The following is a 17,538-nucleotide window of genomic DNA, read 5'->3' on the forward strand; positions in this document are numbered from 1 at the left end:
ACCTGCTGTTTTGTACATACAATGTACCAACATAGGACCCTGCCCACTTCATTCCGCCTCCACAGAATTCTGTCCAGGGACACTCTGTTAAAACTGTATTTGGAGAATTTCCTTCCTTCTATGCCCACTATTATTGTGTATGACTGCTTTTTTGGGCTTTTTTCACTCTCTTGTTCTTCTCCATCTTTGGTTTCTGAATTAAGAGTTTTCATTTCCCTTAGTGGTCCTTAATAGGGTTGTTTGTTACTGTTGTTGTTGTTGTTGTTGTTGTTGTCAATTGGCATCAGAACTTGTTTTAACCGAAACATCTTTCAACAGGAGGAATCCATTTTCCTGTCAATGTATCCCAGGTGGCTAACTTTCATTATGCTCAGGTCGATGATTCGTGAATGGTAGTTTTCCTTCTAAACAAGCGTTGCCATGATGGGTGAGTAATGGTACGTTTGCTATATTCCAAAGACTGAGGGAATAAAACAGATTCCACCCACATGATAATAAGGTTAATTTGACTTGACATATATAGATTAAAGGTTTTTTATTTGTTGGCTTGATTTCCATAGCCTAGTCTTTTTTGGCTAAGGAGGTATCTTCTAGTCCCAAGTTATTTCTATTCATGCATCCATTCAAACAAATTTGCCTTTGTCTCCAGGTTCTGTTTCTTATGATAAATTTTTAGAAACCGCAGGCTGATCAAGAAACTCTCAAAATAGGAAGTGAACCAACAACATTTATACTTATAGCTCTTTATGTGCTTGAGGCAACATTCAGGAATATTCTTTCCCTACCCTTGTTCTCTCAAACTCTACCTCTTTACCTTAATCTACCTCTCTCCTCACCCTCTGTATTTTTCTCCTCAAAGGTATGCATAGTGCTTCCGTGCCATTTTCACAGCCCTATGCGCTAGAAAACCTGCCTACACGTTTGCTTTTAAATGAGGTAGTACACTTTGCCAGCTTCACTATTTTCTTTCTTGAGCTATTATTCCTTTTTTACCCAAAAATTTGGCCCCATTTTTTATGAAATCAGTAGTTATGATTTGACACTTAGAGAGATACAAGCAATTAAGTAATGTATTCTTTTGAAGTTCTTCAAAGATGACATTCATTCAATAAAATCCCTAGCTGTGATATTTATCCCAAACTCCAGAACCGCATATCCAATTACTGTCTTCTTCATTTTCTATCCCACAGACTGGTCAAATTTAGCAAATGAAACATGTATCCACTCTACTACCCCACTCTTACCTGTTTCTTCTTTGGCATTATGCATCATGGTTAATGGCTCTACTATCCATCTCAATATGCAAACCAGAAACCTAACCTCATTCAGCATGCTAAACCATTTCACATCTAAAATATGTCTACACCCTGTCCTTTCCTCTCCTTCCCACTGATATTACCAAGTATTACTTAGCCTCTTAGTTCACTGTCCCACCTCTAGTTATGCCCTGCTCTAAGCTAACAGAATGATCTTCCTTATCCCATCCCTCATCCCATTACCATCTCCATGAAGACTTTCCAGCCCCCACTTTCATCCCTGCAGAATGGATTGCCTTATCTAGTGTGGCCCCTAGTGCTGTGGAGGGATTTCCATTATGGGGAAGTAACATAGCCCTTAGTGGTTACAAGGTACATTTTCTGAAGACAGAACATTAGCATTTGAATCCTGGCTTTACCACTTACCAGCTGCAAGTTACCAAATCTCTGTTCCTCAGTTTCCTCTTCTATAAAATAGCACTAATCAATAGTACTTCTTGGGGTCGATGGGAGAATTAAGTAAGATGATACATGCTGGCACTTAGCGCATGCCTGGCACATGGTATTGATATACACCCAATAAGTTATCATCATCATCATCGTTATTATAGAAAATCTACGACTTTCACTGCACTAACTTGTTTATATTTTTCTTTACTAGGCTTTGAGTTCCTTGTACCTAATTCATCTTTGTAACCCAGCACCTAGCACTGGCCTGAAAAGTAGGAGACACTCCATACGTATTTTTTGATTGAATCATCAGGTTACTGCTTGGCTCATAACTCCTCACTGGCTCCTGATTGCCTGCGGAATAAGATTCATACTTTTTCAGCTTGGGCAACATAGTGAGACTCCATCTCTACAAAAACATTACAAAATTAGCTGGGCATTAGCTGGGTCACACACCTGTTGTCCCAACTACTTGGGAGGCTGTGGTGAGAGGATTGTTTGGGCTCTAGAGGTTGAGAGAGACCCTGTCTCAAAACAAAACAAAACAAAACAAAACACTGTACTCTTTAGCCTGATTTATGCACCTATTCAGCTTAATCTTCTCCTATACTCTAAGCAAGATCACTTGCAGTTGCTTGGACATTTCCTTCAACCAGGAATGTCTTTCCAAGCCCTTTCCCCAAACTTGGTGAACATTTTTTTATATATAAGTCCTTAATCAAGTATCTTTTCCTTTAAAATCATTCCTGACCCTTTTATAGGTGGCCAGCAAGTCTAGAAACATAGGCACATACATAATAAATGGTTTGTTGGTTTTATACTATAATATACAATGAAATAATATATTTGCATTGCCTGATTTCATGGCCACCCTGTAGCTAGAACTGATCCCTCCTCCTCCTTCACGCCATTAGCCCCTTTTATGAAACACTGATTAGCTGGGACAGAATATAGCACACAGAGGTTCTGCTTTATTCATCTTTGTATCTCAATCACCCAGCCCCATGATTGGCACAGACAGGCACTCAACAAATATTTGTTGAATTAATAAAATGTAAGTAAATATTTATGGATCATCGTTGAATAGGCCAAGAAAAACTGCCACCCATTTAATCATTGATAGTGAATATCCCTAATCCCCCTACATTCATTTTCATCACTGCTGCTCTGGGTATTCAATGAAGCAAAATACTTGGCATGTGCCTTGGTGACCTCATTTTGCATTTGTTGCATTCAGCTTTCATTCATGGTTAAAACATGTTTCTTGAACAAATATTTTCATTTTTAAAAAAGGAAAATTTTGGCCGGGCGCGGTGGCTCAAGCCTGTAATCCCAGCACTTTGGGAGGCCGAGGCGGGCGGATCACGAGGTCAGGAGATCGAGACTATCCTGGCTAACACGGTGAAACCCCGTCTCTACTAAAAAAATACAAAAAAAAACTAGCCGGGCGAGGTGGCGGGCGCCTGTAGTCCCAGCTACTCGGGAGGCTGAGGCAGGAGAATGGCGTAAACCCGGGAGGCGGAGTTTGCAGTGAGCTGAGATCTGGCCACTGCACTCCAGCCTGGGTGACAGAGTGAGACTCCTTCTCAAAAAAAAAAAAAAAAAAAAAGGAAAATTTTAAGGAAAAGTATCTGCTTTAATCAGTCAACATTATTTGAAATTCTTTTTCTTTAAGAAGAAAAATATTCAGCCCAGCACGGTGGCTCACGCCTGTAATCATAGCACTTTGAGAGGCCAAGGTGGGCAGATACCTGGGGTCAGGAGTTCAAGACCAGCCTGGCCAACATGGTGAAACCCCGTCCCTACTAAAAATACAAAAATTAGCCAGACGTGGTGGCGCATGCCTGTAATCCCAGCTACTCGGGAGACTGAGGCAAGAGAATCACTTGAAACCAGGAGGCAGAAGTTGCAGTGAGCTGAGATCATGCCATTGCACTCCAGTCTGGGCAACAGAGAAAGACTCCATCTCAAAAAACAAAAAACAAACAAACAAAATATCGATAGAGTAATAGGCATATAAAATATTTCAAAATTAATGATATAATGAAGTATGAATGTTGAATGTTCATTTCAGTAAGAGCCAATTAAAACCTGACCAGATAAAAATATTTCTGTTAAGGTCAACTTGAATTTATACTGGCTGTTGGAGCTCATGTATGTGGTTGCAGTCAGACCATGTGGTGTTTTCTACAAGCACAGGCGCGCACACACACACTCACACACACACACCTGTAGCAGATTCCTGTGGCTCAGTTTTGGACTGGCAGAATCCAAGTCAGTCTCTTCTTAGCAAATTCTCCAGTGAAATAATATTCCTTAAAGATGACATTCAGCTAGAAAAATAAATGTTTAACGTGACGGTTTCATGACATAGTCTGTGAAATTGAAGACAGCCCCTGGCTAATGATGATACCCACGTTGTCAGATCCATGTTTTGCAGTCAAACACTAACTGATCTAATAAGGGAACCATTTAGAGGTTCTCTCTGCTTTAATAATGACTCATTGTCCTGGGAATCTTCACTCTCTATGAGAATAAGCCCTGGAGTGGCTCACAATTTAATGGTCACTATGACAACTCTGAAGCTTTCAGAGATGCTCTGGTTCTGTCGGCGGGTGGTTATGTGTTGATCTGATTTTGAAGGAGTGTTGCAGTGGAGAGGTAATACCGCCATCACTTATTGAAATCTAAAGTAAAATTATTGCCATCCAATAAAATATTACTCTGTTCACCATTAATCCAACCTATAAAAGGCATCTTGCAATATGAGCCGTAATGTTTAGTCATGGCACAATAGTATCCAGGCTAGGAGTGCCGAGTTGGCATTTGAAACCTCTCAGAAGAAGTTGTTAAATGATATAGGGTGATCAAAAAAATAATTGAACACTTCCAAAATATATTTGTCAGTAACCAGGTAATTCAGAATCATGTATGAGCCAAAGTATGAGTGACCTTTTCAAGGTCTATGGAAAGTGTTAGGTTGTGATCATGTTTATATTAATATTTGTACATGTTCAATTCTTTTTTAATCTTTCTGTACAATAGTATGAGTGTGATATTAGTATATAATCTGAGATCCAAACATCCCACAAAATGGGATTTAGTTGGTCTTTGAAACCCCTGAAGTTACGTGCAAAAATATTGTGTAGTTGAAAGTTAAAATTACTTAATTTTATCCCATATTATAATTTGTCTTTATGTAATAACATGGAATCGATAAAAATTTTCATTAACAAATTTTACGATGATGTAATTACTTAATTGCTAAGTTAATCTTTAATTTAGAGTTTAATAAACTTCTACAGTTTTTAAAGTACATAGTAGACATATTAAAAATGTGTTATCATATTAAGTACAGTTTATAACCTTGGCTGTTGTGGCACCATTATCATCACTCCTGCTGTGGGACCCAGGGCCATTCCTAGCCCATAGAAAAATCTTTCTAATTCATACAGATTTTAAGAAGTCTCCTAAATGCCCTTCTTTTGGTGGGAATGAGTCAGTCCTGCAGTGAGAAGCATTGTTTAGTATGTAGACTTGATTTCAAACTCTTTTCATGCTCTCAGCTTGGTACCTATGTTCAGTGCACAAAATAAGCAACTATACACAGCAGCCCCACTGGGACCTCAATGAAAATGGGAATAGACTATGACTCTTCAATACTTTTACTAATTAAAATACCTCAAACAGAGAGCAAGACATGCTCATCAATTAAAAAAATAAGACACTCAGCCAGGCACAGTAGCTCACACCTGTAATCCTAGCACTTTGGGAGGCCAAAGCAGGCTAATCACTTTGAGCTCAGGAGTTCAAGACCAGCCTGGGCAACATGGTGAAACCCTGTCTCTAAAAAAAGAAATACAAAAATTACCCAGGCATGGTGGCTCATGCCTGTGGTCCCAGCTACTCGGGAGGCTGAAGTGGGAGGATAGCTTGAGCTGGGAAGTGGATGTTGCAGTGAGCCAAGATCACGCCACTGCACTCCAGCCTGGGTGGCCGAGCGAGACTCTGTCTCAAAAAAAGAAACTATTTAGTTGTGAAACTGCTTTTACAAAAATTATAACTGAGAAAATTACGACAGCGAAAGATATCACCTAACTGACTCCATCTTGCTTCTAACCTCCAAGCTGTCCTAGTTAATTCCTGGGGGTAGGCAGAACTAACTTTGGGAGGAACTTAGTTTATAGTTTAACTTTGAAACAAAGGATGATAACAGCCCTTTCCCAAAACAAACCCCCTTTCTGCCTGGGGACTAGATTGCCCTTGCAGGATTAACACATTAGCCACATGATTAGAAATTATGGTTTAGGAGTATGGAGCTGGAGGCTGCAAGATTCTGAACCTCCCCAAATTGCTCCTGGAGATAACAACACTGTTGTAAAACCTAAAAGCAGTGCTTGAGGCATTTTGCAGACCCTCAGTGGATCAGTACTCAGTGGATTAGCTGGCACCACCCAGATGGATAAACTGGCTCATCTGGTCTTCTGGCCCCACCCAGGAAATGATTCAGCACAGGAGGACAGCTTCGACTCCCTGTGATTTCATCTGTGACCCAACCAATCAGCAAACCCCACTTTCCAACCCACTACCCACCAAATTGTCCTTAAAAATGCTGATGCCTGAGTTTCTGGGGAGACTGATTTGAGTAATAATAAAACTCCAGTCTCCTGTACAGCTGGCTCTGCATGAATTAAACTCTTTCTCTATTCCAATTCCCCTGTCTTGATAAATCGGCTCTGTCTGGATGGCAGGCAAGGAGAACCCATTTGGAGGTTACAGTTGATTCTATGATCCACATGTTTTAACAGTTTAATATCTCTGAAATTGAAAGGTCTTACAGTGCCATATCCATTCTGACAATCAGTAAATTGTATATAATGAATATATTCATTGAGAAAAAAAGATTAAAGAAATGAAATAATCCTTCTGTTTATATTGTGTTTTCCTCAGAATAATAGGTCATTTCCTACTTGGAAGATGATACGGTATAGGTCTACCAGAGTATTTTCCCTTGTCCTCTGTTTTCAAAGACTCCTTAGACTAAAATAATCCCTCTTCAACCCCAAAGCAGTTTGTTTACACTCTTGTGACCTTATATTCTGCTTTGCACTGTAAGTGTATTTTACTTTTCTCACCTGCTAAACCATAAGCTCCTACAGTGCTTGGCCTTTCGACTTTTCTCTTCATTACGCCATTGGCCAGCAGTGTGACCACATGGAAGCATTACAGACTCTGAAGCCAGGGTGATGTGTGTCCAGATCTAAGCCTTGCTGTCTACTAGCTTAGTGATCTTAGGCAAGTTATTTAATCTCTGAGAGTCCCAGTTCCTCATTTGTAAAATGGGAATAGTCATACTTAATCCATGGAATTGGTTCAAAGGTTTAAAAATGAGCCAAGTTGTAAAGGATTGGCACTTGGCAGGTTCTTTGTAACTGATTATCACTTTTTCAGGGACAGCATAAATTTTGGAATCAGATTCAGATCCTGGCTTGGTCACTTGATATGTCTCTAACTACAAGTTACTTCTCTAAGTCTCAGCTCTAAGTGCCATGAAGGTCAAGATCTTGTCTGTGGTGTTTACTGTTGTCTCCTTAGTATCTAACACAGATCCTGACACATGGTTGTTGAATGAACCAATACATGAATGAAAAATGAAGATAATTTCTTACCACACTATTGTGAGAATTCTAAAAAATGTACACTCTCTACCACTTACAGTTAAAATGCCCACTACACAGTAGGCCACAATAACTGATTTTTGATGCTCAAAACAAATGAATATAAGAAAATAGGATACATAAAGTCCCTGGGCATTCATGCCTCTATATTTACCATGTAATTATAGGAGTAGGCAATAAGAGGACGTGGCTAAATGGCTGGCCTGATGACTAATATCTTCTAGTATTAAATTGTGTTCATACCGCCAACACAACACTATTAAAGGCAGCAAGAATCACTTGTTTGTTTAGTAAATATGTATCGAGCACATAGGATGTGGAGGATGCCAAAATGGATGAAATATTTATGAACAAGTACATCTATGTCAAGGACAGCATGTGGAGATGCTTGCTTTCTAAGAATTGAGGCCTCAGATGACTGGAGTTTCCATTATAAAGAAGATTCCAAAAAGATCATAATGAATAGACTGAATGCTTGGTAGCCCCTTTCTTTAATTCAAATACTACTTTCATAATGGTGACATTTCTGCTTCCACTCGTTTAGGCAGAAAGAGTAATCCCAATGACCTTTGGTCATCAATGTAGATAGTAGAGAAACAGATTATGGAGGTTAGGACAAGGGAGTTTCCTACTGCCCTGGATATTTCCCTCCCAGTATTGCAATAGGATGGGAAGGAGGACTGCATAGATGTGAGGAATAGGTGGCGGGATGGTGAACTGCAGTTGTGAGTCTAAAGATAAATGATCACACCACACTTCATCCAGAACCTGGCTTCTAGGTGATTTCACCTAAAATATTCCAAACTGATGCATGTCATGCTTGTTCTCCAACATAGATAAGAGAGTAGACGCTGTAGGTAGTAGTAAAGTCCTATTTCTCAAGAGGAGAAAAAGTCCTGAACCGTTATGCTGAATTATCAAATTTGAATTTTGTTACCACATATTTATATATTGAGACCAATCAATCTTAATTCAATATACATAATATGACATATAGTTAAAACAATAGTATATGTCTTCATATAATAATTTCTAGCCAAAAGAGCTAGACAGTAACCTCCTAGCCTAGCCTTAAGCTTCCTTAGCTCCCTTTGTGCCCTGTAAAGCACTAATAGTATAAGTAGCTTTCTGGACATAACAGGAAACACAGGATACTGGTAGTAACAGCAATATAGCTTGAAAAATAATAAGCAGAAAACGTTCTAGGATCAAGGACACATGAAGAAAAGAAGGTGAAAGGGAGGGGAGGAGAAGGATGAGGCAAGAAAGAAGAAGAAAGGAAAGAAAGAATAAGTTCCATTCATCTCAAGGAGTAATTATGTAAAACCTTGAGCCAGAGGAGCTCTGAGGAATGGTCCTTCCACCTTCACTGGCCTTTGGGGAGCCTCTGTATCACTTAGCTGGGGAACATGGTGCTGACCTATATGAAACTCGACGCTGGGAGAATCTTCTACATCAGGCCCCAGGCTGTATGAGTACCCCAAGCCACTTCTGGTAGGGTAGCAAGCCGCAATAGGTGATCCTTCTGGCTCCCTAAAGGGAGGACTAAAGTCTAGTCCACCCACTTGGTCAATCCCAAAATGAACAGAACAGAAAGGGGATGAACAGTAGTTAGGAATAAACGTGTGTGGAAGGGAAGCAGGGAATTCTTCCCATTCCTGGACATGGGCTCATGAAGGTTTATTTTGGGTAGGCCAGATGTGAAAGACTTCTCTATTTTCTAGTGTTCCCAAGGCAACAAAAATCAGGACTCATGTCATTTGTGATGAAAAGGAAGTTTAGACTTTTACCAGGTTCTCCTTCCTAGGTACTTCTGAAAATCCCCAAGGAATGCTCACCTGTTCCACACATCTGCCCTCGCTACTGCTTGTCCCCTCAGCTAGGAGCAAAGAGCTAGACTGCTGCTCCAGTCTTCAGCAGACCACCCCTGGCCATCTCAGAACCACCTTCCAGGTTGCCACCAGCCTTCCCTGGCTGCTGTATTCCCAGTACCGACACACACCCATCCCTGAATCCCCGAAGTACCACAACAATCAGGAGGCTTGGGATAACAGAAAGGAATTATGATACAGAAAACAGCATTTTCCTAAAAAAGAATCGGGCTCCCAAATCCTTCACCTGCCTCAGGTTGCATCTTTTCTACGTTGCTGATTACAATTTTTTGCTATGCTTGGCTCCTAACTCCCTCTGTGGAATGATAGTGGGCAGCTCCAAGTCCTTTTATCCAAAAGAAGCCCTTGGGGCTCTGCAGGTGCTGTAAACCCCACCACACCTCTGATTTGTATCTGCCAACATGGAACAGATGTGGAGAGGATGAAGAAGTAGGAAGAAGTTGAGAAGAAGGGAGATGAGAAAGATCTGACTGAAACAGCAGCACTATGCTCTATGGCTCAGAAGTGTCTTCTAATAGCAACATTCTATATTTTATTATATAACAACTTTTCTCATGAGTTATCCTCTTATAAGAAAAACTGAGGGACTATCAATAGAAAACTTCACCAAGCTGCAATTTTTGTAACATGACGTTGCAGAGTATGTTCTTTTTTTAGGAAGGTGCTAGGCCTGCCTTATCCCAAAAGAAAAAAGAACATGGTAAGACTGCCTTGTTTATTGAGATTACTAAAATATTAAATTGATATCATGAGTCCAATTTTAGTGTGTCTAAGTGAGAATCTGTTGAAGCAGACGGGACATTATGGGAAGAAATCTTAGAAAGTAAAAATTAGATTTTTCATACACAGAGTAGCAGCTGCTTAGATAGCAGGAAAATCCTTAGAAGCCATTTATCAGGCGGCAGTGCGGTGAACAACAATGAAGACAACTCTTCTTTCAGATGAGAGAATGGTCCAACACACCTCTGTGACTGCAGATGACAGCATGCTGTGTTCCAGATATTGGAACTATCAAATAACTGATGTTCAAGGGTTTATACTTCTGAATGAACATTCTAGACTGCAAATTGCCTTTGACTTAACGTGACCAAAAGCAGAATTCTGAAGTGTAATCACATGCTGGATGTGCCCAATGACTATGATACAGAGTGATGTGTGCATATGCCAGTGGTTTCTATAGGTACAAGACGTGCCAAACACAACTGAATAGACAGGTCTGAGATTAGGCAAGTTCTTTAAAGTACAAAAAGCCACAATTGGGATAAAAACAATGCAAGAATATGGGTGATAAACAAGAAAGTACAATGGAGTAATTGCAACTAAGGGTAGATAGGTCCAAGAACCAAAGAGTTCAAACATTTGTAAATGATTTCCCTGCTTTTGGACAGACAGGTCAAAGTTACTTTTCTGAACTATAAAGATATGTTGGGAGATGAATTTTAGAGGAAGTAAAGGGCCACCCCAAAGTAAAACTGTCAAGTTGATAAAGTCTGTTGTCATGATGACAATAGCTTTTGAGAAGAGGATTGACATGATGTCAATGTTTTGTTTTTAGGAAGATTAATCTACTGGTAATAAGATGACTTGAAAGGGGATGGGCAGGGTGGATTCAGGTTTTGTGTGTCTGAAGCTAATACCAGCTTTAAAAGGGTAGGGGCTCTGTTTAAGGAAAATAATACAGATTCAAGTATACAAAGTTGCTAGAGCCCTTCCCAGAACCTTTGAATGGCTTCATGCAAGGAAGGGAGTCTGAAGGTTAAGTTTCCTTTCCTTCAATATAAACCACCTCATAAGCAGATGATAACTAAGTCACTAACGCTCTTACCCTCATCTTGCCAGCCACGCAAGTGAGAACCCCAGGAGTCATCTTTTATCCTTCATCTTATTTCCTCTTCAGTCACCAAGCCATGCCCATTTAATTTCCTAAATATTTCTCAAGTTCATTTATTTCTTCATTCTTAATGCCAGTACCTTAGATCTACCTGTTGCTGCCTCTTAACTACTCCATTGCAAATAGCTTTTCCAAACTGGTTCCCTGTTTCCACCCTGCTTACCTCCTAGAGACCTATCCTTCACCCAGCAACCCAGAATACTCTACCTGTGGGTAGGTCTGATAATCTCACACTTCTGGTTAATACTCTTCATTAAAGCTTCATCAGGAGAAGGTCCAAGCCTCCACAGCATTATAAGCAAAGCGTGTGTGATCTCGAACCCCTTTGTCAGCTCAGCTCTTGCTTTGCACTTCTCACATGTCAACACAATACTGCATTTCTGGCAAATGCCTTGAAAGTTTTTACATCTGGACTTTTGGTTCCTGACTGATCTCTTGGCTGAGAATTATCTCCCTTTTCCCTCATCCCTCCTCCTTCCAAACTCTCTTTACCGGGCTCACCTTTTCCTGGGGATCTTCATAGAGACCCACCCCTCTGCTCCAATCAAGCTAGTGACGTGCCCTCCTCTGTAATGCCACATACAGTGCTCCATCAAGGCACTCAGCACCCTGTGTTAAAAGGACCTGTTTATAGCTGCCTTTCCCTCTCCTCTCCAGTCTGTGATCTCCTTGGGAATAGGAGCCACATCTGATGCATTTTTGTATCCCCAGCACTTCGCAGAATGTGGGTCTCACTAGATATTTTTGAATGAGTGAACAAATTAATGATGAGATCGAGCACTACATGAGTTATTCTCTGTGATAGAGTATAGAAAGATAAGAGATAGTTCTGGGGTATGTCTAAGCTTGTGAGTAGGAGAAAGAAAAGAAATCAATTAAACACAGGAGACAGAATAATTAGTAAAAGGGATCAATAGCTATCGTTTATGTTGTTTTTCTATTTATCATCAAGTTAAGTTTATACAATGATGCATATTACTTTTTAAAAATGAAATAAAGGAGTTTATTAGGGTAATTTAATTGCTAAGCTACTGAGACAAAAGGACCACAAAATAGAATGATGAAAATGTAGTGTAAATGTAATTCTCTCACATGTAAAAGTCCAGTGGTGATCAGTTTAGGACTGGCAGAGGAGCATTGCTGTCCTCAACATGCTAGCCCTGCCACCTTAACAGCAAGTGCTTCTACTATGGTTCGAATGAGTCCCCCAAAGTTCATGTGTTGGAAACTTAATCCCCAATGCAACAGGATTGTGGGGTGTGGCCTAATTGGAGGTGTTTAGGTCATGAGGGCTCTGCCCTAATAAATGGATTTATGTTATTATCTTGAGAGTCAGTTTGTTATGAAAGTAAATTCAACCCCCTCTTGCCTTCTCTTGCACACTCTTTTGCCTTGTGATGCCTTCTGTCATGTTTGCAAACCAAAAGTATCTGAGACAGGTCTCGTTCAATTTAGAAAGCTTATTTTGCCAAGGTTAAGGACACACCTGTGTCACAGCCTCAGGAGGTTCTGACAACATGTACCCAAAGTGATTGGGGTACAGCTTGGTTTTATACATTTTAGGGAGACATGAGACATAAATCAGTGCATGTGAGATATACATTGGTTCAGTCCAGAAAGGCGTGACAACTCAGAGCGGGGGGCCTCTAGGTCATTGGTAAATTTAAAGGTTTTAAGGCAGTGGGTTGGAGGAGTTATTATCAATAGAAAGAAATGACTGGGTTACAATAAGAAGCTGTGGAGACTAAGGTTTTATCATGCAGATGATGCCTCCAGGTAGCAGGCTTCAGGGAGAATAGATTGTAAATAGATTGTAAATTCTTATCAGACTCAAAGAGTCTGTTCTATCAGTAATTACAAAAAGGATGAGGGCATAATGTGACATGTCTGGATCCCACTTCCCATCATGGCCTCAACTAATTTTTCAGGTTAACTTTGGAATCCCCTTGGCCAAGAGGAGGGGTCCATTCAGATGGTTGGCAGGACTTATAATTGTATTTTTGGTTTACATGATGCGGCAAGAAGGCCCTCACAAGATGCGGCCCCTCATTCTTGGATTTACCAGTCTCTGGAACTATAAGCCAAATAAACTTCTTTTTTTTTTTTTTTTTTTTTTTTTTTTTTTTTTTTTTTTTGAGACGGAGTCTTGCTCTGCCCCCGGGGCTGGAGTGCAGTGGCCGGATCTCAGCTCACTGCAAGCTCCGCCCCCCGGGTTCCGGCCATTCTCCTGCCTCAGCCTCCCGAGGAGCTGGGACCACAGGCGCCGCCACCACGCCCGGCTAGTTTTTTTTTTTTTTTTTTGTATTTTTAGTAGAGACGGGGTTTCACCGTGTTAGCCAGGATGGTCTCGATCTCCTGACCTCGTGATCCGCCCGTCTCGGCCTCCCAAAGTGCTGGGATTACAGGCTTGAGCCACCGCGCCCGGCCGCCAAATAAACTTCTAATGTTTATAAGTTACTACCCATTCTGTGCTATTCTGTTATAGCAGCACGAAACAGACTAAAAGCTTCCAACCAGTGGTGAGAACAAAAGACGAGTGACAGGACAAGTAGTCAGCTTAAGGGAAGGCATAAGTTGCCCCCACTCCTGGCCAAGTGCCCATTCTCAACTGCAAGGGAGACTGGGGAATGTAGTTTCTAGCTAAGTCTCCACAGCTAAAATATGAGACAAGTTCATTTTTATTTTTATTTTTTTAAGGACAGGTTTCACCCTGTCACCCATGCTGGAGGGCAGTAGTGTAATCATAACTCACTGTAGCCTTGAACTCCAGGCTCAAGTGTCCTCCCACCTCAGTCTCCCAAGTAGCTGGGATTACAGGAGTGAACCACCACACCTGGCTGAAAGTTTTATGCATGAAAGGAAGGAGAGAGGAATACCAAAGACAAGTGGGCTGCTGTAAAGTCTTTTGTTTCTACAAAATGAGAAAGAAAAAGAATGTTTTAGCAAAAGCCAGATTTCATGGGATTAAGAGTTTTGGGGCAGCGAACAAATGAAGATGAAAAAGTGCAGATATTTATTCAGATTTAACAGTAAACAGAGAAAATAGGATGATGACAAGAAATAACTAGAGTAATAGGTGGTGGTGTTTTTGTTTGTTTTGTTTTTCTTGAAGGTGTAGTGCCCGAGTGTATTAGTCAGGGTTCTCCAGAGAGACAGAACTAATAGGATATATGAAAGGGGATATATTAGGGGGATTTGACTCATATGATCACAGAGGTAGAGAAGTCCCACAATAGGCCGCCTATCAGCTGGAGAACCAGAGAGCTGGTAGTGTGACTCAGTCCAAATCCAGAACCCTTAAAACCAGGGAAGCCAACAGTGCAACCCTTAGTCCAAGGTCAAAGGTCCAACAGCCCCTGAGAAGCCTCTGATGCAAGTTGTAGAGTCCAAAAGCCAAATAACCTAGAATTGGATGTCCAAGGGCAGGAGGAGAAAAGGTGTCCTGCTCCAGAAGGGAGAGAGAGAGAATCTCCCCTCCTTCTACCTGTTTGTGCTAGCTAGGACCCCAGCCCACACTGGATGATGCCCACCCGCATTGAGGGCAGATCTTCCTCATTCAGTCCAGTGACTCCCAAATCAATCATCTCTGGAAAACCTCAAAAACTCAGAAGGGATGCCTTACCAGCCATCTACACATGCCTCCATTCGGTCAAGTTGGCACCTAAAATTCACCATCACACTGAGTATGTTTGAAGATGTCAGTGAAGAGAAAGATAAAAAACTGACATTTGGCTGGGCATGGTGCCACAGCTATAATCCCAGCTACTTGGGAGGCTGAGGCAGGAAGACTGCCTGAGCCCAGGAGTTTGAGTCTGCAGTGAGCTAAAATCATGCCAACACTGCAATCCGGCCTGGGCAACAGAGTGAGATGCTCTCTCAAAAAAACAAAACAAAACAAAACAAAACCTGACAATCACCCAAGTGCTGTAGAATACATATTCTTTTCATCAGTACATGGAGCATTCTCCAGAATCGACCACATCTTAGACCACAGGACAAATGTCAATACATTCAAAAAGGTAGAAGTCATATCTCATATCTTTTCTGACCACAAAGGAATAAAACGAGAAATCAATAAAACAAGAGGAACCTCAGAAAATACAGAAGGACATGAATATTAAACAACATGCTCGTGAACTACCAATGGGTCAATGAAGAAATTAAGAATTAAAAAATTTTTTTAAACAGGCCGGGCATGGTGGCTCAGGCCTGTAATCCCAGCACTTTAGGAGGCTGAGGTGGGTGGATCACCTGAGGTCAGGAGTTCGAGACCAGCCTGGCCAACATGGTGAAACCCCATCTCTACTAAAAATACAAAAATTAGCTGGCGTGGTGGCAGGCGCTTGTAATCCCAGCTACTTGGGAGGCTGAGGCAGAAGAATTGCTTGAACCTGGGAGGTGGAGGTTGCAGTGAGCCAAGATCACACCATTGCACTCCAGCCTGGGTGACGAGCGAAACTCCATCTCAAAAAAAAAAAAAAGAAAAAACAAAATACTATCATAATCTTTACCTTCCCTTCACCAGACACTCCCTACACAGCAAGCTGACTCTGTGCTGACTTAGAAGCTCCAGAGCACCAGATTACCTTAAGACAGCACAGTTAATCTACAATTTACAAGTATGCCTGCAACAGAACTCTTTCCACCTGGAGAGCATCTCTAGACAATGGCCACTTTACAACCTAGCTCTGCCTGCAATGGTGCCAGCTCGACCGCGGGGTAGATAAGACACCATAAGTGAGTCAAGTAGACCCCCACCTGCTGGCTCCCTCCCCTGCATGCTGTTCATGCCAAGTCCCCTTTTAAAAGCCCCTGCTGTCTGCCCCCAAAGCAAAGCAGTATCGTTAAAGGGAAGAACCTGTATTTCTTCTCATAAGCTAAGCTTTGGAATAAATCACTTTCTTTATACCAGATCCGTTCTTGTTAATTGGACTCTGCAAGCAGCGAGCAACTGAACCTGCATTTCAGTCACAGTATGGCAGATGCCTCTTCAGTCACACTGAATTCACACTTGTCCCCTGGTGGCTGGAAGAATCCAGATATACATGATAAATCCATGGAACACATACATGAAAAATGGAGTTAACAAAGCATGTCGATCTTGAAAAGATGTTAGATGAGCAATCCTGTAGGTGGGACCCTACATGGCCACAAAGGGCCAGAGGTTTTAACTACTTTGATTTTCTACCAAGAGCTCATGCTTCCCTCCCTCTATCCTTCCCTCCTCATCACCTTCCCGACCCACTATTTGCTTTTAATTTTCTCCATGTCCTCCTGCATATGATCACCTTCTGGTTTTTGTTTAATCTCAAAGAGACATTTCTAATCTCTGCCAAGGTACCCACCACTTACCGGGTTAAGAGCATGGGCTCTTAACTCAAAAGGCTTGAGTAGCATCTTAGTCTTTGAGCAGTGTAACATCTTTAAGCCTCTGTTTTCTCATATGCAAATGGAGATGATAATACCTACCTTGTGATCAGCTTCTGAGAATTAAATGGGAGGTCCGTGTAAAGTTCTTCGCATAATGTTGGCACCTAGTGATCACCAATAAATGTTAACTTTATGTAACAGTGCTACCAGATAAAGCAGCTGACATCAGCCCAAAGCCTGACCAGTTCAGGCTATTGGCTCAAGTAAAATAATAAAGGAACATCAAATACTGGGATGAATTACACACATCCCTCTGGAACAACCTTTAACTATGTAGACCTTGAATGAACCAGGAGCCAGAAGGAGTGCAGTCTGGTTTTAACAGCAGTCAGCCTTGGTAGGGCCTCCTGGGGTTGGCCTTCACAACAATAGGAAGTGCTGAGTCATCCTGCCCCGGGGGTAGGGTGGGGAAGCAGGCAGAAATCCTTCATGGCAGGCCTCCGAGCAAGCATTCCAGGGCCTACTCTGTCCACTCTGGTCTCCTGACCCATTTACAGCTGACCTTCTCTTTGTCACAACCCTATTTATTCTCCCATCTCTCGCCCACTGATCCAACTGGTTTTTTTCCTTCTCTGGACTCAGACCTCCTGATCCCAGTTCTTGAAGTGCAGCCAAATGGTCAGGTGTTCTTATAAACACCTGAAAATTTTCTCCTTTGAATCAGGGGATGCCCTGAGCAGGAAAAGTACTAACTTTCTTGCTGGGAACATTGCTCCCGTTCTTCTTTTAAGAGTTAAATAAGAGGGAGGAAAAAGCAAGTAAAAGATCTGCACAAAGTGGAAACATAAAAATGAAGCTAAGGGAAAAAATTAGATGTGTTTTCTAGAAGATAGATGGAGCACAACTCTGTTATTAATTTCCTAATCTTGTCTGTGCAATCCAAGGGCATTGCCAGAGTTGTACAGATGGCTCGCCATCTATTCTGTTATAAATTTTCCCCA

General features: G+C 41.4%; 1 protein-coding gene across 1 annotated transcript in view; it reads right to left on the reverse strand.

Moving 5' to 3' along the window:
* IFRD1 (interferon related developmental regulator 1) overlaps nt 1–16,915 on the reverse strand; it is a 55,003-nt gene extending 38,088 nt beyond the window's left edge. The window contains exon 1 of the mRNA XM_030932365.1: nt 16,637–16,915. The gene's annotated coding sequence lies outside the window, so the exon portion shown is untranslated. The remainder of the gene's footprint in view (nt 1–16,636) is intronic.
* Between the last annotated feature and the right edge of the window lie 623 nt (nt 16,916–17,538).

The sequence above is a fragment of the Rhinopithecus roxellana genome, chromosome 6 (assembly GCF_007565055.1).
Source record: "Rhinopithecus roxellana isolate Shanxi Qingling chromosome 6, ASM756505v1, whole genome shotgun sequence".
Taxonomy (NCBI): Eukaryota; Metazoa; Chordata; class Mammalia; order Primates; family Cercopithecidae; genus Rhinopithecus; species Rhinopithecus roxellana.